At 36.9% G+C, this 23,350-nt stretch overlaps 1 long non-coding RNA gene across 1 annotated transcript in view; it reads left to right on the forward strand.

Annotated features, from left to right (window-relative positions):
- Positions 1 to 23,079, forward strand: part of LOC121101865 — a 159,086-nt gene extending 136,007 nt beyond the window's left edge. Inside the window, exons 2-3 of the long non-coding RNA XR_005833892.1 lie at positions 15,072 to 15,165; positions 22,800 to 23,079. This is a non-coding gene — a long non-coding RNA (uncharacterized LOC121101865). The remainder of the gene's footprint in view (positions 1 to 15,071; positions 15,166 to 22,799) is intronic.
- Positions 23,080 to 23,350: the final 271 nt, after the last annotated feature.

Raw genomic sequence — 23,350 nt, forward strand, 5'->3', positions numbered from 1 at the left:
GAGGTGGGGAGAACAATTGGTCTTCCAAAAAATTCTGTAGCCTAACCCTTGGAATCTGTGAATAAATTGGGTGATATGGCAAAGGGAATTAGGGTACAAATCGGAAGAATTTAAGCGAGGGAGGTTATCTTGGATTATCAGGGTGCCCCCGTGTAATCACAAGGGTCCTTAAAAGTGGAAAAGGAAGGCAAAAAGAGAAAGAGGGAACTATGCAGGAATAGTAAGAGATGTAATGTTGCCAGCTTTGAAGATACAGTACAGGTGCCGTAAGTCAAGAAATGTGGGTGTTGTTCTGTAGAGTGTGGTGATTCTAGTACATTTAATCGATGCTTAATTAGAAATCTCTCCCTTCGCATTTCACGTGCTGAAAAAGATTGACCACACTCTACATCTTCTCTTTGGCTTGCAATCTCTTTCAGCCTATCTGTTGTATCATTTTTTATTTCGTTGCTAATTAACATGGAATCTTAATTTGACCTCATGGGTACCAATGTAGACTAACCTCTGGTTTCAGTTCTTATTAATTGGTTTCTGTGCCACAGCAGTCATTAGATATTTGGACTATTACACCTGGATATAAACCAAAACAAATTTTTTTCTACTGTGGAATTGAACTTAGAATACTCTTCAGTCAAAGAATGTCTTACTTTTTCTTCATTCAACACCCTAGCCCCCCGTTCCTCCTATACTTTGCATTTTCTACCATTCAGGTCTGTAGTGTGACTTTCTGGAAAGATTAGGGCGTTTTGAAGATTAGGGAATGCAACTAATTACTTTATCACTGACTCTAAGCTTCCCTGTAAATCTTACCAGAGATTTCCTAAGATAGACATCTCTAAACTTAAAAATTTAGTACCCTTTCAGCAATTTTATGGTAGGTTTCTCCTTTTTAAAATAACTTTAATGTGCCTCTATCTTATATCTACACTGAAATTTTGATAGATTAGAATCGACATGATTTTTAGCATACCTAGCATATCTCTGGTATTATGAATTTGTTTCATAAATAGGCAATATGAAGCCTTCAAAGAAATCAGAAATAATCATATTCTTTGATTCTAAGGACTTCTGAATTCTGAAGCTGAACCTAGGCTGTGTCATGTTTCCGGGCTACCTCCTGACCAAGAAAATCAAATACTTCATGACCAGATCATAAGTGCCTAGTGCTCACATCAAATCCAAACTCTGGAATTGCATCCTCGCATTTGATTTCACCCTGAACCTTGGCTGAGCTACAGCTAGACTTGGGATTTTAATAAATCATTCTTGATTAGTCACAGCACAATACTAAAATTCACTCTTCTGCCTTAGAAATCACAATTTACAGATCCTCAAATATTATTTAATTCTGTGATGTTCTCCCTGTTTCTCTAAATGTCACATCGTTTTTATCACAATGCAAATTATTTTGGAACTTAAGAAACACAAGTATCTGGATGCTTTAAAGCTGCTTTAAGCTTTTGGAAAATGAATCGTTCTTAGCCAAAAATCTGTTAATACAAATCCTGCTAATCCACCACATTGAATAAAATCCTATTAATAAAGTCACATTTTAAATTTGCTTACATGCAGAGAGAAGATTATATTCAAAATTATAGCTGGGATATTTAGATTTTTATGGGAAAAGTCAAGGAGGCCCAAAGATTCCTGATAAGCATATTAAAATTTCTGAGAATTTTCAAGAGCTGATTTCTTAAAGTCTGAGATGAGTGTGTTGGCTTTAAACCGGTCTGTTCTTTAACTCCTCTACTCCCCTGAAAGAATGCTGATTATTAGGTAGGTAGATTGCAACAGCAAGTTTCTGTCAGCCCTCTCTACGACAGACGCACAGGTGACCACTCTGTACGTCTATTCTAGAGCTTTTTAAAATACACATTTCTAAATATGGTAAGTCCGAGTTTTGTGAAGAGGAGTTCAGCCATCTGTCCTTAAAAGCTTCCTTGTGATTCTGATATATCGCAAGGGGAACCACTCCCCTTACAGTGGAGGAAGAGAAGGGTAAAGAAACTGATGCACGTTTGTTAAGAGCCTGTTGTGAGCTGCGCACTAGACAGGACATGTCCTATCTCTTAGTTAGGACTTGGTTGAGATAGAACATGCATTAAGACCTGTGTTCTTCTATCTTAAAAAAAAAAAAAGGTAGAATCACTTGCATTTCTAATCCAAGTAGTTTGCTTTGTACAGCCTTTTTAAGACTTATTTTTGAATCAGTTTGGACTTGGATGATTTTGAATGTATTTTGTTTTCCAAATGATATTTCTCAGTTTTCTTGAAGGGGAAGTTGAGAACTTTTTACTTTACCAAGCAAATGTTGTGTATTAATGATTAGTGCTGGGGCTTTAGGACAATATTCTGGGCCTGCATCCTGGGAAAAGCTGTGTGAATTTCGGAAAGTAACTTAACTTTTCTAGGCCACAGTTTCCCCTTCTATGAAAAGAAGGATGTCTTATTGAGTTTTCCCAGAAGTTGACTCTGAGACAGGAATTTAAGTATATGTATTTTATTTGTAAAGTAGAGAAAAAAACCAATACAAATGAGTAAAAGTGAGATAGGGAGGTAGTCAGCAAAATGTGTTTGGAGGCAGTTAACATGTGAACCTTGGGGCTGAATCCCATGGGGAAATTTTGAGAGTCAGTTCAGTTACCCCAATGGCGATGGGGATGGAGGGAGGTGGAAGAGAAATGCTAACCCTTGTCAGTCTTTGGAAGGAGGCTGCTCCAAGGGAGTTCATTCTCTTCTAGCCTACTAGCCTACCACACAAGCAAGTATGAGAGAGAGAGCCCTTGGGTAAAGGTTCAAGAAATGCAGTTGCTGGAGGTTGGAAGTTGGACAGTGTGCAATGAAGTGGTAAAGGGAAGGGGATGTGGATGGGACAGCAATAACCCTTATTTCATAGAGTTTCTGGGAAACTTGAATGAAGCAGTACATATTAAACACTCAATACTGCCAGTATCTGCCTCTCAACCTCAGACTGCTTTTAAGGCTTTATACCTTCATTTTCTTAAATATCTAGTGGCTCCTCTCTTACAGTCATTAATGCTCACTTACTTTTTTTTTTTTTTTTTTGGTAACAATGCAATGAATGAATGTTTACTTAAAATACAATCTTTAAGAGTTAAACAACAAAACTATTTCCATAGTTATTATTCCTGGTGGTATATTAAAATGACAAGCTAGTCAAGAAAGTCACTACATTTTTCCTCTTTTGTGTGCTTTCCAAGAGCTGGCTGTTCAAGAAAATTATAAGTAAAAAATGCTGTGCTCTGGCTACTGTCATACAGCTAACTCAATAAAGCAACAAAAGAATAAGCTGTGTTCCATTCTGTCTCATGTATCAACAGAATTGCCCCCTGAGTTCAGACATGCTGTTAGTCAAGATAGTTGATGATATATGGGTCTACAGAATACAGCTGGATTCCCAGCTTGCAGTTCAGTTTATGGTAAATCGTAGTTTGATTGGTATGGAGAGGTAGAATGATAGGAAAGGTATTGATAAAAAAAAAAAAACACATAACAGCAAGACACTGTTTTAACTGTCCATCTTGGGCTATTAAGAGTTTCAAAAACATTATTTGATCGGTTATTGTATGACAAAGCTCTTAAAGGAGAGAATAACAGTCTTTCTTTCAGCCCATTGATAAGATGTATAACCACCTGAGGACCAAGCTACCAGGAAGATAGTGTGGATTTTACGACATGGCTGTCTCCATTATTTGGGCATGATTATATGCCTAAAATATGAAAGAAAGAAAGTACCTGGTCCTTGTACAAGTTAAATGAGGATTTCAACAGACCTTTAAGTTAGGAAAGCTGCTAAGATCATCATATGTTCTCTGAATCTAAGCAGTGATAATGACTTTGGAAGCTTTCAGATCTGTTTCATCTTGCCCTAGGAGGAAGGTTTCCTAATGCACATCGGTAGGGATGAAACTAAATTTCTCTAGTCTTGGGGAGAAGTGTCACTTTTTCTGTTCCAATCCTCCTTACCTACTCACTAAGCTTTTTCAAAAGAAGATTGGTGATAGTATTTGATATCTGTTTGGTACCAGTGGATATTGGTCCATGGTTTCAGGAACTACGAAAGTAGAATATAGGGAATTAGGCCCTTTGGTTCCAGTGGTTCTTTCTGGGCAGTCAAGTAAATACAGGGAAGTGGAACTATGCAAGTGTCTGCACCCCAACTGTAGCCAAATCCATGTAACATTCTGGAAATAATTTCAATATGAAGGCAGATCCCTATTGACGTAAAGTATGGTTTAAGATGCTTGGGAGATCTTTGTGAAGCTGATAGATGTTACATTAAGTCACATGAATGCTGAATGGGATTAAAGTGTTTAAGAAAGGCTAGGAAAGTGTTTGGAGAATTATCTTCTGTGTTCCTAAGATGAGCACAGGGAAAGAAAAACTGTCTTATTAACAATGGTAACATGTACAAATTTGATGATAAGGAAGACACTTCTTGATGCTATATCATTAAGCAAATACTCTAAAGAGGATGTTGTTTTCCCATTTGAAGCAAAGATAAATGTAAAAAATAAATATGGAGTTCATTTTTATGAAAATAACTACCCACTACGATCAGGTTTGAACATCCAAAGGCAAATCTCTCAAGCACTTAACTTAGCCTCTGGGTAATGCACTGTGTATACTTGCCCTCACACACATTTAACCTAGAGCTTCCACTGCTTCTCTTCATCTCATTTACTTGTGTAATGAAAACCTGAAGTGCTTCTCCGACAGATAATGGGTTAGAGGTCGTATGTATAAAGAATATTGGCAAACACAGTTGTGCTATAGATCAAAATCTGTTGATGTTTAAACAGGAGAGCAATACAATCGAACTTGTTTCACAGCTATTTCATGACCACACAGACTGGGGGATCATGGCTGAGGGTCAAAGGGGGTTAGAAGGGGCTCCTGGAGTCCCGGGGTGAGATTATCAGCTCAAATTTAGGCAATAAAGGTAAAAATAGAGACACAGGGACAAATTTGGATCTTATTTTTGTCCTATCAATAATATCGCTTCCATTTCTCTAGTGTGAACAGGAAATCATACAAATAGATGTTGAAATTTCCTTTTGTAGAATCTTCAGATTAGAAAAAATAATAGGACACACAAATTTAAGGGCTGTTTGTTCCAGTTCTTTGAAAAATGTCATTGGTATTTTGATCGGGATGGCACTGAAAGTGTAGATTGCTCCGGGTAGCATAGACATTTTAACTATGTTTATTCTTCTGATCCATGAGCATGGAATATTTTTCCATCTTTTTGTGTCTTCTTCAATGTCTTTCATGAGTGATTTGTAGTTTCTAGAATATAGATCCTTTACCTCTCTGGTTAAGTTAATTCACAGTTAACGTATGATTTTTGGTGCTATTGTTAATGGAATTGATTCCCTAATTTCTCTTTCTTCAGTCTCATTATTTGTGTATAGAAATGCAACTGATTTCTGTGCATTGATTTTTATATCCTGCCACATTACTGAATTGCTCTATAAGTTCTAGTAATTTGGGGGTGGAGTCTTTTGGGTTTTCCATATAGAGTATCATGTCATCTGTGAAGAAAGACAGTTTGACTTCTTCTTTGCCGATTTGGATACATTTATCCCTTTTTGTTGCCTGATTGCTGTTGCAAGGACTTCTAGTACTATGTTGAATAATAGAAAAGGTCCCAAATCACCAAGGAATTGTTGAAAAGGAAAAACAAAGCTGGGGGCATCACGTTGCCAGATTTCAAGCTATACTACAAAGCTGTGATCACAAACACAGCATGGTACTGGCACAAAAACAGACACACAGACCAATGGAACAGAATAGAGAACCCAGAAATCGATGTGAGACAGGAATCCATCAAAATCATAGAGGAGAACATAGGCTGCAACCTCTTTGACATCGGCCACAGCAACTTTTTTCATGACACATCTCCAAAGGCAAGAGAAACAAAAGAAAAAATGAACTTGTGGGACTTCATCAAGATAAAAAGCTTCTGCACAGCCAAGGAAACAGTCAAAAAAACTAAGAGGCAGCCCACAGAATGGGAGAAGATATTTGCAAATGACAAATAAAAGATAAAAGATAAAAGACTTGTATCCAAAATCTACAAAGAACTTCTGAAACTCAATACATGAGAAACAAAAAACTAGGAGGCAGCCCACGGAATGGGAGAAGATATTTGCAAATGACAAATGAAAGATAAAAGATAAAAGACTTGTATCCAAGATCTACAAAGAACTTCTCAAACTCAATACATGAGAAACAAATAATCAAATCAAAAAATGGGCAGAAGATATGAATAGACACTTTTCCAATGAAGACATACAAATGGCTAACAGACACATGAAAAAATGTTCAAAATCATTAGCCATCAGGGAAATTCAAATCAAAACCACATTGAGATACCACCTTATGCCAGTTGGAATGGCAAAAATTGACAAGGCAGGAAACAACAAATGTTGGAGAGGATGTGGAGAAAGGGGATCCCTCTTACACTCTTGGTGGGAATGCAAGTTGGTACAGCCACTCTGGAAAACAGTGTGGAGGTCCCTTAAAAAGTTAAAAATGGAGCTACCTTATGACCCAGCAGTTGCACTATTAGGTATTTACCCCGAAGATACAGACGTAGTGAAGAGAAGGACCATATGCACCCCAATGTTCATAGCAACATTGTCCACAATAGCTAAACTGTGGAAGGAGCCGAGATACCCTTCAACAGATGACTGGATTAAGAAGATGTGGTCCATATATACAATGGAATATTACTCAGCCATCAGAAAGAACAATTACTCAACATTTGCAGCAACTTGGATGGGACTGGAGGAGATTGTGCTAAGTGAAATAAGTCAAACAGAGAAAGACAATTATCATATGGTTTCACTCATTTATGGAACATAAGAAATGGCAGGAAGATCGGTAGGAGAAGGAAGGGAAGAATGAAAGGGAGGTAAACAGAAGGGGGAATGTACTACGAGAGACTGTGGACTCTGGGAAACAAACTGAGGGCTTCAGAGAGGAGGGAGTGGGGGACTGGGATAGGCCGGTGATGGGTATTAAGGAGGGCACATATTGCATGGTGCACTGGGTGTTATACACAAATAATAAATCATGGAACACTACATCAAAAACTAAGGATATACTGTATGGTGACTAACATAACATAATAAAAAATTATTATTTAAAAAAATAAAAATTAAAAATAAAAATTATAGGACACCATATTCATATGTTAGTGCTTCATGAGTTATGACGGGGATTATATAGCATATTCCTGAGATCAATATATAAGTTATAGAACACCATATAGATATATGATTATTGTTGTTATCACTGTGAATAGTTTTTGCCAATAATAAAATTGGCACTTACCGTTTTACGGTTTACAAAGTTACAAAGTGCTTTAGTGTATATTATCTCACCTGACATCCCCTTTGTATCCACGTGAATATGTGGGCTTCTTTTCACATGATGTGTTTGTTCAAACCGTTCCTTTTGCTCAGAATGTCTTAATTGTACTTTTTACCCTTCAAGTCTTGGCTTAAATGTCACTTTCTCATGCATGCTTTCAACTCTCCCCCACTCTCAATTCTGTCCTTTTGTATGCCATACCATAATACAAAAAAACCCCCACTACTTCTTTTTCAAAACACTTACACCACTACTTATAATTATGCTGTTGTTAATGGCTTTCTTCTCCAGTCCATAAGATCCATGAGGAGAATGTTCTGTTTTTCATGATACCATCAGGACCGACTACAGGGCCTAGCTCGTAGTAAAAGGTGAATGCTTTTTTAAAGAATAAAGGAAAATAATTTTTAAAATTCCCTTTGGCATGTAGAGGGTACACTGAACTTCTTTCACCATGTTTGACTTCAGTTACTATCAAGGTTTTGTTGGCACCATTATTGTTAAAACCATATTGTATTGTAATTCTTCTGGGTCCACTAGAGCATGAATCACTCAAGAGGATTATTCGTGTCACATTATTTTTGCACGTCCGGGTTCAGGGCATAGGATAGGGGAGGCACACAATTTGCCGACTAAATGAGTCATTGCAAGCCATAGGGAGATTTTCCCAATAACTCAAGTGAGGGGTTATGATAACTTGAACTAGGGTAGTAAGTTTTATGAACTGAGATAAAATAGAAGCAGATTTTATAGAAATAGAAGCAATAGGACTAGACAACTTATACTAATTATATATAACAAATGAAAGAATTAAATAAGACATTTCAAATGCAGGGACTGAGGTTCTGGGAGGAAGATGTTATGTTTTATTTGGTTGAACCATGTGAAATTCCTGTTTTTGTAAGGCAAAAACTGTCAGTATTGTCAATTTTACTTGGCTCAACAGATTCATTCTTTTTTTTTTTATGATATTGAATTTGAAATATTGGTAGTTTCCTCATTCATTCCACACTCAAATGGAAAATTCTCCAGATTTTTGACATACTTAGAATTTGGGCTAGATTAACAGCTTGGTAATCATTTGAAATATGGTTATGGGAGTGTAGGCAGAAAAAAGAGAAATCAAGAGAAAAATCTTGAAGAACATATTTGTTGATGGACACAAGTCATTTCTACATTTGTTCTGATTATCAGCAATGTATTAAATTTTCATGGCTTGAACAGACTTTTAATTTTTTTGCACATGTCCTTTTTTTATTTACCATAAATTCCTAGAAGAGGCATTCTTGGATTAAACAATGCAGGAGTTTAACATGTTTAAGCACACTGACAGATTTCCCTTTGGAAAAGTCATCCTAATTTTCACTCCAAAGCACAGTTTTTTTTTTTCACAAGGCATAACATAGGCTAATAGAAAGTATGTAAGCTATAGAAAGAACATAAACGGATATTTCATTTTCCTTTTGAAAAGTATCCTTTAGAATAATGGTTCCCAAACTTTTTGATCTCAAGGACTGCTTACATTTTTAATAATTAATAAAAGTTATTAACTTAAAAGTTAATATTAAATGTTAATAAAATTATTAGCACTGTTAATAATTAATAAAAAGAATTATTTTACATTAAAATCCATTGTCCCTTTTGCATTTTCAGTCATTTACTTTTTTTTTTAAAAGATTTTACTTATTTATTCGACAGAGATAGAGACAGCCAGCGAGAGAGGGAACACAAGCAGGGGGAGTGGGAGAGGAAGAAGCAGGCTCATAGCGGAAGAGCCTGATGTGGGGCTCGATCCCATAACGCCGGGATCACGCCCTGAGCCAAAGGCAGACGCTTAACCGCTGTGCCACCCAGGCGCCCCTCAGTCATTTACTTTTACATTGTAAACGTGTACATTTGGAAAATAGCAGTGCATTAAGTTATGAAGAACTTATAAAGGATATATTCCATCATATAACATCAAGTAATCTTGTTCATTCACATCCCTGCAGATCTCATGAGAAAGTCCATAAGTATTGTGAAGTTGTCAAGTTCATGGTGGAAGGCACAAACTTCCCAAAATTTTAGTTTTCACTTGAAAGCTGCAATTTTATCATTGGCAATAAACAGTTGTTTTCTTTGGAGGGTAAAATGTCTGTCAAGTACCTGAGTATGAGTAACCATATTTTGTCTGTCATTGTTTCTAGTAAAAACTGTGTCCCATTAAACAAGCAGAAAGAAGGTTGTGAAAGGTCTGAAAAAAATGAAAAATACTGATAATATTTAAGCTTGACAAAGATAAGAAGAAGCCTACACATTCTCAAATTAATAAAGCAAGTAAAAATTGGTACCATTTATATATCCTCAAATTTAATTTTGTAAATATAAATTAGAATAATCTCCCGAAAAAAAATTTGGCAATATCTTCCATTTCTGGAGATTTATCTCAAGGAAGAAACTGGATGAGTGTTTAAAGATTGTGTGTGTGTGTGTGTGTGTGTGTGTGTACTTAACTAAAATAGGTATTTATAATAGTAAAAAAATTGAGAACAACAGTAATACATATAGGAATATTATAGGAATTTTGCTGTATTCACACAATGGAATTCTACACAGCCATCAAAGATAAGGATATAAATGTTTACTACTATCAGAGGTGGTCCAAGATGCATTAGATAATTAAAAACAAACAACATGCTACAAAAAGCACAAAAATAGTATGACTGTATTTAAAAAATATGTATGTATAAATGCATAGACAAAAGATATGCACCACATGTTAACAGAATGTATTTATATGTAGTGAAATTATAGGTGATTTTAAATGTAGTTTAACTTAAGGCAGTGTTTCTCAATGACATTTGTATGGTGAAGAGGCAGTACTTGCTTTTTTCCTCAGGGGACATTTGTCAATTCGGGCGACATTCTTGGTTGTCACAACTGGGAAAGTACTACTGGCATCAAGTAGGTGGAAGACAGGGATGTTGCTAATTATCCAGCCCAAAATGTCAGTAGTGCCAAGGTATTGAGGTCATTCAAGCTCATTTGATTTCATAAATATATATTGAGCTGCTATCATGTGCAAAGCACTGGCTATATAGCAGTAGGCAAAACAGATATGGTTGCTTTCCATAAGGAATAAGGATATTTCTAATATCTGAATCTTACATGAGTCTTTTATAAATTAGTAAAAATCATAAAGTTGTATTAATTAAAGGGAAGAGGGGGTGAGTCTAAAAAGTCTCTTTCTTTGATCTTTTAATCTCACTTGTAGGAATTTTTTAAGGAAATAATAAGAAATTTGTGGAGATTTATGTACAATATTGTTTCATAGATCATTGTTTATCATAGTAGAAATTTGGAAACGAATGTTCAAAAGGAAGGCAAACTAAAGTATCAACAGTTGATGGATTACTAAATTTACATTTTTGAAAAATATGAATACGACAAATGTTCATTGTATAAAGTTAAATGAAAAAAGCAAAGCACAAATCTCTAAGTACTGCATGATCCTAGTTTTTAAAAACACACGTGGGGGAAAACTAGCAGGAAATAGCCAAAGTGAGTTGTGACTGGCTCTCTCTATGGTGTTGTATTATAAGCAATTTTAATTTTTTTCTTTACAGAGTATAAGCACTTTCTAAATTATCTAAAATGAACATATCTTTATAATCAGGAAAAAAGCCCTATCATATTGATGACTACATGCAATGCCTTACATGAGTATAGACGAAAAAGGAGAAATCATTTTTCTACCCTTGAGGAGTTTCTACATAAAGGTAAAGAGAGGAGTCATACATCTGTGGAAAGCTCATAATTAATAACAATAAATACAACAGTACACAAAGAAGAATGACGTAGACCTATTTTGAATCCCTGCTGGTCTGGCACGGCTTAGGTACACTCTCCGATGTCACCGCGGCTCTTCTACCCACAGTCCTGTGAGGCGGGGTTAGCCTCCCTATCTTGGTGATGAAACCGAAGCTCGTCAAGATTACGTGTCTGTCTCAGGTCAACCACAGACAGGATGTAGCTGAAGAGTCAACCCCAGACCTGACTCATTTTTATAAGAAATGGTCGCTTCTGCCTAAGGGGAGAACACAGAAGGGGTGGACCATCGTCATTAGCAGAAGCGTTTCAAAGGAAGCTGTGAAAATTCATACATTTTTCTCAAGAGACATAGGAATCATCACCAACCGAAAGAGCTGAAAAATATTTTTTAATTCCTTCCAGGACTAGTTCACTGAATGTCTTACATGCTCAGTGTGTCCTGAGTACACGATTTTTATGTTTCTGATACTCGATTGTTGTAGAAGACAGAACATGAAGGTCTGCGTAGTCATCAATTGCTTCTGCAAAAGGGGAGTTTTCAATCACCCGAGGTGAAGTGCGGCTGTGTGACTAATGCCTGCAGGCCCTATTACTTTTCAGGCCGCTCCTCTTATCCACAAGTGATATAACTTGGCAGGAAGTCAGAAAATGAATGTTTTAATCAATCCTGCTTTCATCTGTGATAGATTGCTGCCTGAAAAGGAGTGGGCAGTCTCATGTCCTTCCTATCCTTTGTCTATATGATGGGGTCTTGGACTCCATTTTCTCTGACATGGGAGAAGAATTTATTCAAAATAATGGTTCTCATTTAGATAAGGGAGTTAGATCTATCGCTGTGCCCAGACAGCACAACCAGAACTAATTCTCTCTCTCTATTAAACAAATAAAACATCACCCTGTGTCGGCCATTTGAAAAATGTCTGCCAGTGGTTCAAGATTTATGAGTTTGTTCAAGCCCCCATTACAAGAAATCTAAAATTTCTTCTGTTGTTTAACTCAGAACTTTTACCATGCAAAAGGGTTTGCGAGTAGAGAAGGGGCAAAAAAATGTGGGATGTGTTTTTTTAAGAAAAAGGGCATTAAAATATTTTGTTTCACTTTTACTTTTATACATTAAAAGGACTATTTTCTTTATTTCTCCCCTAATGTAATATTAAATGACTTGCAGAATACAGAGTTTCTTCACTGTTGATAAAACGGGAATCTCATTTGGAATTTTGCCGGTATATCTAGTGTCCTGAAATAAAACATTAAATTTGTTTTCTTATTTTACAAAGTTATTAATTATGACCATTATCTGGGTGCGTACCTTAAACTCGGAAAAATAGTATTACTTCCCTCACTTTATAAATGAAGACACAGAGGCTCAAAGAAGTTTAAATAAATTAGTCTTGGTCATGTAGTGCTAATTGTTTGGTTTGGAATTCTGGTCTTTCTAAATGCAAATTCCATGCTCTTTCCTGTATACCATGTTCACTTTTATGTCAAGTATAATTGTTGAAGCACATGAAAATATGTTCAACATCACTATGTCATTATGGAAATGCAAATTAAAACCACAAGGAGATACCACTTCAAACCCATTAGGACGGCTATTATGAAAACAAAAAACAAAAAACAAAACAGAGAAACAAACCAGAAGAGAACAACTCTGGTAAAGATGTGGAAAAGTTTAAACTCTTGTGCATTGCTGGTGAAAAGCAAAATGGTAGCAGCCACTGTGGAAAATAGTATGGTGGCTCCTTAAAAAGTTAAACATAGAATTACCATGTGATCCAGCACTTCTGGGTATGTACCCCCAAAAATTGAAAGTAAGGACTCAAGCAGAGACTTGTTCATGGATGTTCATAGCAGCATGACTCACACTAGCCAAAAGGTGGAAACAACCCAAATGTCCACCAACAGATAAATGGATGAACAAAATGTGCTGTATACAAACGATGGAAGACTATTCAGCCTTAGAAATTAGTGAAATTTTGACACACACTACAACCTGGCTGAACGTTGGAGACACAATAATAAGCAAAATAAGCCAGTCACCAAATAATAAACATTGTATGATTCCACTTTATGAAGTACCTAGAAAAGGCAAATTCATGGAGATAGGAAGTGTAATAGATGTTACCAGCGGTTGGGGGGGGGGCGAAATAGAGGATAATTGTTTAAGGGGTACTGAGTTTCTCTATGGGATAAGAAAAAGTTCTAGAAATGGTGACAGTTGCACAATGTTGTGAATGTACTTAATGACACTGAACTGCACACTTAAAATAGTTGAAATGGCTAAGTATTATGCCATGTATATTTTACCACAATAAAAAATATAATCATTGAAAAATTATAAAATTAGAGCTTACGAAGCCATCTCTCTGCTATATGTTAGAAATTGAGCTTTGGGGGGCACCTGGGTGGCGCAGTCGTTAAGCATCTGCCTTCCGCTCAGGGCGTGATCCCAGCGTTCTGGGATCGAGCCCCACATCAGGCTCCTCTGCTGGGAGCCTGCTTCTTCCTCTCCCACTCCCCCTGCTTGTGTTCCCTCTCTCACTGGCTGTCTCTCTCTGTCAAATAAATAAATACAATCTTAAAAAAAAAAAGAAAGAAATTGAGCTTTGGTATTTGCATGACAACAAAGTTGTATATAAAATATCAGATCAAGTTGTGAGAGATACGGAGGGCTCTAAGGGGTAAGAAGAAACTGGGCAGAAAAAGACAAGATAAACATATCAATATAATTTAACATCTCTAGTTGCACATATCTCCCAAATTTGAAAGATTTTAGAATTCAAAACAGCAGTAAATAGTTTAGTTGAAGGAAGCTGTGTAAAACTTCATTAAGAATACAGATTTTAGTCTATGCAAATCAGGTGAAAGAATTGGATATGAGTGTGGATTGAAAGCCCTTGATCACCTAGTGACTCTAAAGAAGGACTAAGCACTCAGGTTGAGGGTCATGTGATCACCCGGTATGATATGGGTCTTGTGTTTCCTTCCTGGGCTCCGACCCTCATGGAATCATATCATTACCTTGAATTGTCAACCTTGCTCCTCTGAAACGGTGAAATGGATTTCCCTTGATTATGTAGCGAAAGACTCTCAGTGTAAATTATAATATCATGGATTTCGGAATTGTGTTTTTCAGCGAAAACTATACCTGAGAATTTGAGTAAATTTGTAAAAATAAAAGAATTGGCAATGCACTCTATTTAAAATCATACGTTATTGTATTTACAAGCCTATTTTCAGTGTATAGGCAGGGTTTTTGTTAAGGGTTTGATTTTGAGTTGTTAGGAAGATTTTTTAAGTGTTTTAAGAATAAAATATATTAAATTTCTAAGTGTAGTCTAAGATATTTTAGAAAATGTAATTTACTAAATTTGTCAATGGGATGTATTATTTAAAGTAATTTAGTCTATTCAACTTGAATTAATTGGATATTCATCAAGGAAAAGTGGAAAATAATTGCTCTTTGCTTATTAGGTTTATAAATACTAGAACAAGATTTGTTAGTTAAAAGCTTAAGAGAGTCAATTTCCTTTATAATTATAACTTTAATAAAAGTTATATTAATTTAAAAACTAAGTAATTAGGCATAGTTTTTGCCATGAACAAAGATCCCTTTAAGATACTTAACAACTCATACTGATGATCTTGACATGCGAATTACACTAAAGCAACGGTTCTCAACTCCACTGGACACACTTTTGGTTTGGGATCAAGTAAATTGTTAATAATAAATTTACTAAAGTATAGAAATCATTCTCATTAAAGAATGGAGTAGATTCTAGGTTTTCCCTATGATAGGATCGACCTTTTCCTTATTTTACTACATGCTTTCTTCAGAGGGAGTTATTTCTGAATTGCAGGCACTGGAATGTTACTCTCATCCATGAAGATCTCCTGCCCAGAAGCATCCCCAAGAATGTGGAATGAAGAGGAGAGCTACAAGATTAAGGAAAGGTGAAGTAAAACAGAGTTCACCAGAATATACCATTCTTTTTGGTTTCTAGTACAGAATGCCATTTCTTGCCAGCCATACTTGCATGAATCTTCTGTTTCTGTCTCTGCGCATAGAGGTCCCAGGGAATAGGAACTGATATGTGAAATTTTAAGATATGAAAAATTTTGATAAAACTTTTGATGAATCTGGTTGTGTAACACTGAATGGACATCAGTTGAGTACAAACGATCTGTACCTTCGAGGACTGATTCTTTAAGACATTGTTTCTTAAGGGTGAAGTAAAAAGAAAGCATAGGCTTCGTATATAACTTCAAAGCATAGCATGCTGGTAAATATTTAACAACCAGGTGTCCCGCGGGGAAAAAAAACCCAAACTCTGATATGTAGTATTTGCCAATTTCCCTGTTGTAGATAATCTCACCATGCTGATTTCAAGCTTTCAACATCAGCTCAGGTGTGAGCCAACTTCAGCACATCACTGGCTATAATGCTTCCATTTTTGCTCCTTTATTCTGGCAGCTGATTATGACTGGGAAAATTATATAGGGGTTGTTTTGTTGTTTTGTACCACTGCTTGTTTAATTTTTTTATATATCATGTTGACTGTGCGTACTTTGTGGCTCATGACCATGAATTCCAAATGGGCTGTAAATCTGCCAGGCAGTCTTACTATATATTCCCAGTCTGTTTACACTTCCACTGTTCTAGATAACTCTTCTGTACCTTCTCTTTTCTCTTCAAACTGCAGATAATCCCTGGCCCATTTTCACCCTCAGCTCATGGCCTCACTCTGTGTTTTACCAAGAAACATATAAAGCAATCAGATAAGAAGCCCTACAGACTTCCTTTATCTCAGGACACACCTCCAACCACCTGTCCTCTGTCCCACCTCCCGATCTGCTCCTGTCTGCAGACAGTTCCCTCACGTGCGGGTCAGAGTCCATCCTTACTGAAGCCTCACACCTGTAATTCTGCCCACTTCCCTCCGACACATCAATTTCTTGCTTTCTACGAGATCAGTACCAGCAGTTAGACTGTTACATTACCATCTTTGTGTTATAGACCTTGTCTCAGCCCCACCTTCCTCATCAGCAGCTGCACCATTTTTCTGCCCCCCTTTCGGCGGAATTACCCATGAAAGAGTGATGTGTTCTCATGTCATCAGCTTCTTCCCTGCCCTCCCCCCAAACCCGCTCCAGTCTGGCCTTCACCGTAATCACCATTTGCCCTGCAGTGCCAACCCACACTGTTTAGACCGAAACCATTTCACTGCACTGGAGCTCAGCCTGGAAAGTACCAGGATCAGCACCTCCACCTGAGGGCTCTTTCTAGATCCTTTGGAAAGTCACATTCATGTGAGAGGAAAGTGAGAGACATCAGGGAATGAACATCACCCACGCCCTCCCTTACAGCATAACTAATTCTTGGGAAAATAGCTCCCTTGCCCTTTGGGTAATTCTGAGCTAAGTTTTACACCCTCCCAGAGTTTTCTTGTGCGATTAAGCTCCAGTTGTCACCTGTGGCTGAATAACACACTTAGGGTTTAACACACTTACTGGCTGCCTTCACTTCTCTTTCTCCTGTCATTCGCACTCCACTGTTGACCTCCGTACCTCCCAAATAAACCCCTTCTCTCAAGCTCTTGTCTAAGGTCTGCTGCTGGGGAACCCAAACTAACACTGGTTTCTTCTTAATTGGGCCATGCAGCAGGATCTGACACAGTTGTTCACTCCCTTCTCCTAGAAGCATTTTCTACTTTGACTCTAGCTCAACACACCTTTAGACTTTTTTCCTAAATCACTAGTCCTTCTTTCTCAGTCCCTTTCCTTGGTTCTGTTCCTTCTCCCCACTTCTACATTGGAACGAGGCTTCCTTTGTCCTCTTCCTTTCTCTATAAGTGGCTCTCAGGGCTTTATATACCGACTCTGCCAATGACTAGCAAATCCTGTCTTCACCATGAATTTCTCTTCTGAACGTCACACACATAGATAGACACAACTGAGTACTCAGCATCTCCACTTTGATGTTCTATAGTCATCGGAAATGTAAGATGTCAAACTGAACTCCTTTTTCATTTGCTCCACATTTGCTCCAATAACAGCATTCCCCACTTCCTTTATAACAGTGCCATCCTTCCAGGTATCCAGGCCCAAAGCCTTGGAGTAATTCTTGATTCTTGTATTTTTCTCAGCAAGCCTTGGCTGCAGCTTAAAAATATATCCGGAATCCCAACATTTCTTACCACTTCCACTGCTCTCATCCTGATTCAAGCCATTGGCATTTCTCACCTGAATCCCCTCAGTAGCCTCTCACCAGGTCTCCCAGCTTCTATTCTTGCCCCACTTCAGTCTGTTCTCAACATAGAAACTGGAGATAGGTTTTTAAAGCTTATAATGATCATTCCCTCTACTGCTCAAAACTAGGCAAAAGCTCTCCTGTGTCCCATAGAGTGAAAGCACAAGACTCTTCCCTCCCTGCATTTCTTACTCCATCTCTTTTTTTTTTAATTTTTTATTCTGTTATGTTAGTCACCATAGAGTATAGCATTAGTTTTTGATGTAGTGTTCCATGATTCCTTGTTTGCGTATAACACCGAGTGCTCCATGTGATACGTGCCCTCCTTAATACCCATCACCAGGCTAGCCCATCCCCCCACCCCCCTCCCCTCTGAAACCCTTGTTTGTTTCCCAGAGTCCATAGTCTCTTGTGGTTCATTCCCCCTTCTATTTTTTGGGTTTGTGTGTGTGTTTTTTTTTAAGATTTTATTTATTTATTCGAGAGAGAGAGAGAGAGAGAGCCAGCGAGAGAGGGAACACAAGCAGGGGGAGTGGAGGAAGAAGCAGGCTCCCAGCGGAGGAGCCCGATGAGGGGCTTGATCCCAGAACGCTGAGATCACACCCTGAGCCAAAGGCAGATGCTTAACAACTGAGCCACCCAGGCGCCCCCATTCCCCCTTCTGTTTACCCCCCCTTCATTATTCCCTTCCTTCTCCTACTGATGTCCCTGCTATTCCTTATGTTCCACAAATGAGTGAAACCATATGATAATTGTCTTTCTCTATTTGACTTATTTCACTTAGCATAATCCCTCCAGTCCCGTCCATGTTGCTGCAAATGTTGGGTAGTAGTTCTTTCTGATGGCCGAGTAATATTCCATTGTATATATGGACCACATCTTCTTTATCCATTCATCTGTTGAAGAGCATCTCAGCTCCTTCCACAGTTTAGCTATTGTGGACAATGCTGCTATGAACATTGGGGTGTATATGACCCTTCTCTTCACTACGTCTGTATCTTTGGGGTAAATATCCAGTAGTGCAATTGCTGGGTCATAGGGTAGTTCTATTTTTAACTTTTTAAGGGACCTCCACACTGTTTTCCAAAGTGGCTGTACCAACCTGCATTCCCACCAACAGTGTAAGAGGGTTCCCCTTTCTCCACATCCTCTCCAACATTTGTTGTTTCTTCCCTTGTCAATTTTTTTCATTCTAACTGGCATAAGGTGGTATCTCAGTGTGGTTTTGATTTGAATTTCCCTGATGGCTAATGACATTGAACATTTTTTCATGTGTCTGTTAGCCATTTGTATGTTTTCATTAGAAAAGTGTCTGTTCTTATCTTCTGCCCATTTTTTGGTTTGATTGTTTCTCGTGTATTGAGTTTGAGAAGTTCTTTATAGATATTGGATAAGAGCCTTTTTTCTGTAGTTTCATTTGCAAATATCTTCTCCCATTCCGTGTTCTTACCCATCTGTTATTACCATTCCTTCTTCCTCCCCAACCCCACCTCCCCACCCCCCACTCCCCATTTCACTCTGCTTCAGGGACTCTGGTTTGCTAACAGCCTTTTGAATACAGTTGGTTTATTCTTGCCTTGGTGCCTGTGTTTAGCTGTTTTCCCGTACTTTAAATAATCTTCTGGGGGGGTCCTATAACCCCACCAGTACATTTTTAGATTTTTCTCAAATCTTACCTTCCAAATGAGGCCATTGTGGCCAATGTTAAGACTGCCCTCTCCCATCCCCACACTTCTAATTCCCCTTACACTGCACTACTTTTTCTTTACCTATAAAATTTATCATTCTGCAGCACACAATTTAATTTGCTTATGTATTAAGTTTATTGTTTATTATCTGTCTCATCCTATATACTGTTAAAAAGAAAACCACAGGCCCCAAATGGAATTACTTATGTTAAGGCCCCGCATAAGCAAACTAAGACTTAGTACCTCACCTAACTTCAGTTTCAGTGTCCCCAAGAATGTTACTTTTAGCCAGTCAAGGTGGAATTTCCTGCTCAGCACTATGAAACTTACTGATAGATGCCCTGTGTTCTCCTTAGGAGGGCAACCTTGCCTAAAGCCATACCTCTTTGCCAGTATTTCCTTTTATTCTGCTGCTTCTCTGCCTTTAAAAACTTTTCCTTTTCTACAGCTTGAAGGAACTCCTTTCTATTTTGCTAGATGGAATGCTGCCTGACTCATGGATCATTTAATATAGCCAATTAGATCTTCAGATTTACTCAGGTGAAATTTTTGTTATTTGACAATATCCACTCCCTTCCCAAATGTCAGGCCCATGAGAACAGGAATCTTTGACTGTTTTATTTAGTCACATATCCCAAGTGTTGAATGAATAAATCAACGAATCTCTTGAAAGGAAAAGTTGATTAATTTAGCAGTAATTTTTCCAGTGTCTCAAGGTATTTAACTTTAGGCCATTTATTCTTTCAGGATTTCATTTAACATTTCGACAATAAGAAATATTTTTGCTATCTTCTCAGTACAAATTCAAAACTGCAGCAACAAAACAAAAAATGTATTTGATGACATAGGGACCATCAACACCTCTCAGATGTAGATTTTATACTTTCAGGGTAAAGATATGTATATCCCAGTGGTTCTCAGTGTGTGTATGTATGTGGAGGGAGCATGATTTTTATGACTCAATAAGTATGTGGCACTGCCTGAAGATACTTTAATTGTCATAACTGATGGGGAAGTGCTGTTGGCACATAGTGGGTAGAGACCAGTGATACTGGTAAGCATTCTACCATGCACAAGACAGCCCTCAGATCAAAGAATTATCTAGTCCAAAATTTCAGTGGTATTGAGTTTGAAAAAAACATGGATTAACCTAACAATTCTCTTAACAGGCTATTGATTCAACTAGTCTGTTCAACACATATGTACTGAAGGCTACTCTCTGCCAGAATGTGTCAATGACCAAAATATTCTTGCCTACATAGAGCTTATATTGTCAATAGTTAGAGATAACAAAACAGGGAACCGTTTATGTATAGTTCTTACTATGTGCCAGACACCAACTCATTTAAACCTCAAAACAGTCGTAGAGAAGGAGTTATTATTCTCTTCTTAAAGACAACGCGAAGTAGAGACAAGTAGACCAACACACCCAAGTTCACACAGACAATAAGTAGCAGAGAAGGGAATTGAACTGAAGCTGTTTGGCTCCAGTCTGTGTTCTTGATCAGTACACTGTAAGTTTCAAATACAAACTTACCTATTATAAAAGAAACAGATTTAAAAAATTTTAATGATTTGATGCAATATTCCCAGTGCTTCAGATTCCAGAAAGTTTTAGTATGACTCCAGATCTCTCAGGAATTTCTGCTAATAGATTAAACATTCAGTAAGAATCTATCAGTGTAGAGCAAAAGTCCTTAGAGACATCAAATGGGAATATAAAGAAGATATTCATCTTTACATCATTTTACATCATTTTAGATAAGCCAGTGAAAATTCATTAAGCAGAAATGTCTAATAAATGATTCTAATAATATCACACAGAGACACTGGGAGGGTCACCTGGAGCAGAGCAGCCATATTTGATCAATCCACAAAAAATAAGTATTGTTATTATTGTGGCACACACAAAATTCCAGTTTCACTTCTCGTGGAAGTTAAGGATGACAATGTTCATAATAATCATGAACTATGTTAGAACTTGGAGTTCATTGACTTTACTTCCCTCAATTGAGATACATCAATAAAAAGAACTGTAAAGAGATTCACTGATTTGTTCAAAACGAAACAACCAAAAATTTGCAGAGCCATGACAATCTACTACAATAAATTCATAGTTCAGGTATTTTTCCATTATTATTTCAAGGAATTAAAAAGCTCTTTGGGGAAATATACAAACTGTATCTATTCAACTCTGTATAACACCCATTATGATAGTTTATACACTGTATTAGACCTGCTTGGCAGATAGTAAGTACTTAATATATATTTTCTGAAGTATGATAATTTGGGAGAAAAACGATTGTGTTAAATTACGTAGTAAAAATTTAAATGCTTTTGAAAATTGGAGAATATAAAAACAAATGAGAGTTGAAATGTTGCAGAAAGACTTCACAAAAGTGGGACTCCAGCTGTATAATTAAAAGAATTAAAAGAATATAAAAAAGTTCTAAATTTGCAGTATTCAGATAGTGCAAAGTATTCTTGCCAAAGGAATCAGAGTAACAGTCAATGGAACAGAATAAAAGATATAAAAAATAGTCAAGGGTATATCAGAATATAGTACACAGGAAAATAGACATTTTATATGAGTGGGAGAAATTAATGAACAATTATAGGGTTATTTGACTGGTTTGTTATTAGAAAAAAATGTATTCCAACCATAAACAACAACAAAAGAAATAGAAACAAAAAACAAAAAACAACGTTCACCATACTTACTGTGGTGATCATTTTGCATTATATGCAAATATCGAATCATTATGTTTACACCCTGAAACTAATATAATATTACGTCAGTCATATCTAAATAAAAAAGATTACCTCAGCAATAAATTATCTAATAAAAAAACAAATCAATATGCTGAAGATTAACATTTAAAGAATAATATGCCCTTCTCAAAATCTAGAAGAAAGTATTCACAAATATTACAAAAATCTTGAGTACAGAAGGCTTTTTAAAGTATGCAAGCAAAGAGAACTCATAGATAAAATTAGTTATTTAATTTATGATATGAATTAAAAGACTATTAAGTCAAAAAATGTCATAAACTAAATTTAAATCATGGTTTAAAAGAGTCATACTATATATAACAAATAAAGAAAAATATCTCTAAACTAAAAAGAATTCTTTCAAATAAATATGAAAAAGGTGAACATAGGCAACATAAAATAATAAAATCCCATCTTACATAGTAGAGAAAGCTCTTTTACATATTTTATGTCAATCGGCTCCTGATACCAAATCATATAATCCAGCAGGGGAGAAATTAATTACAGAGATACAACAAGAATGAAACTTCCATATGTATGCTAAAAATGAAGACATAGGGGATTACTTTATATTTGTGAAAGTGATATAACGAAGTTTTAAAAATTATGTTACTCAGATGATTCATTAATACACTTTTTCTCTTCCACTTGATCACAAATATCAAATTTTATAAGAAGATTGGGTTTAGCTGTGTCTTACAGAAACCCCCAAATAAGACTGATTTAAACAAGATAGAGGTTCATTTTGCTTTCACATAAGCAGAAGCTCAGAGAACCTTTGGTCACTAGGGATGCTATACAGTGCCATCAAGGCTTTACAATACCATCAGGACCCGGACTTCTCTTACCTTGCTGTTCCCTCCTTGCTCACCTCACAGTCCTGACCATCAGCTGTCACGGTCACCTTCCAGCCAGCAGAGCGAAGGAGGCGTGAAGGAAGGTATGCCGTCTTTCTTTAGTAACTCTTCCCAGAAGTTGGAGAGAACTTGATCACACGTGGCAAAAACCAGTTGTGAGGGAAGCTGGCAAACGTAGCACCTGTTTCAGTTTGGCCTTGTGTCCAGCCAAAACTCCGGAAATTCTATTATGAAAAAAGAAGAAAACATTTATAAAGAGAACTAATAGTCTCTGCCTCTTAGTTCATTAAAACACATCTGTTAGAAAATCCGTATTTTTCTGAGTGTTTATTTAACAAAGGACTGGGGAATTAATATGTCATTCCTGCATCACCACGGGGGGTCAAATACAAATCAGAGAGGTATTAAGTACCAGAATTTCAATCTCTTTCCCCCTCATCCTCTCTATCATTTATCTCTTTCATCTATCTATCTATCTTGACCTCTGTTAAAATTTGCATTGATAACCCTTACTTATGCAAATAGAAATTCACTTTCCCAAGAAGATGGGGAAAACAAATTTTAAACCCTAG

The sequence above is a fragment of the Ursus maritimus genome, unplaced genomic scaffold (genome assembly GCF_017311325.1).
Source record: "Ursus maritimus isolate PB19 unplaced genomic scaffold, ASM1731132v1 scaffold_11, whole genome shotgun sequence".
NCBI classification, from domain to species: Eukaryota; Metazoa; Chordata; class Mammalia; order Carnivora; family Ursidae; genus Ursus; species Ursus maritimus.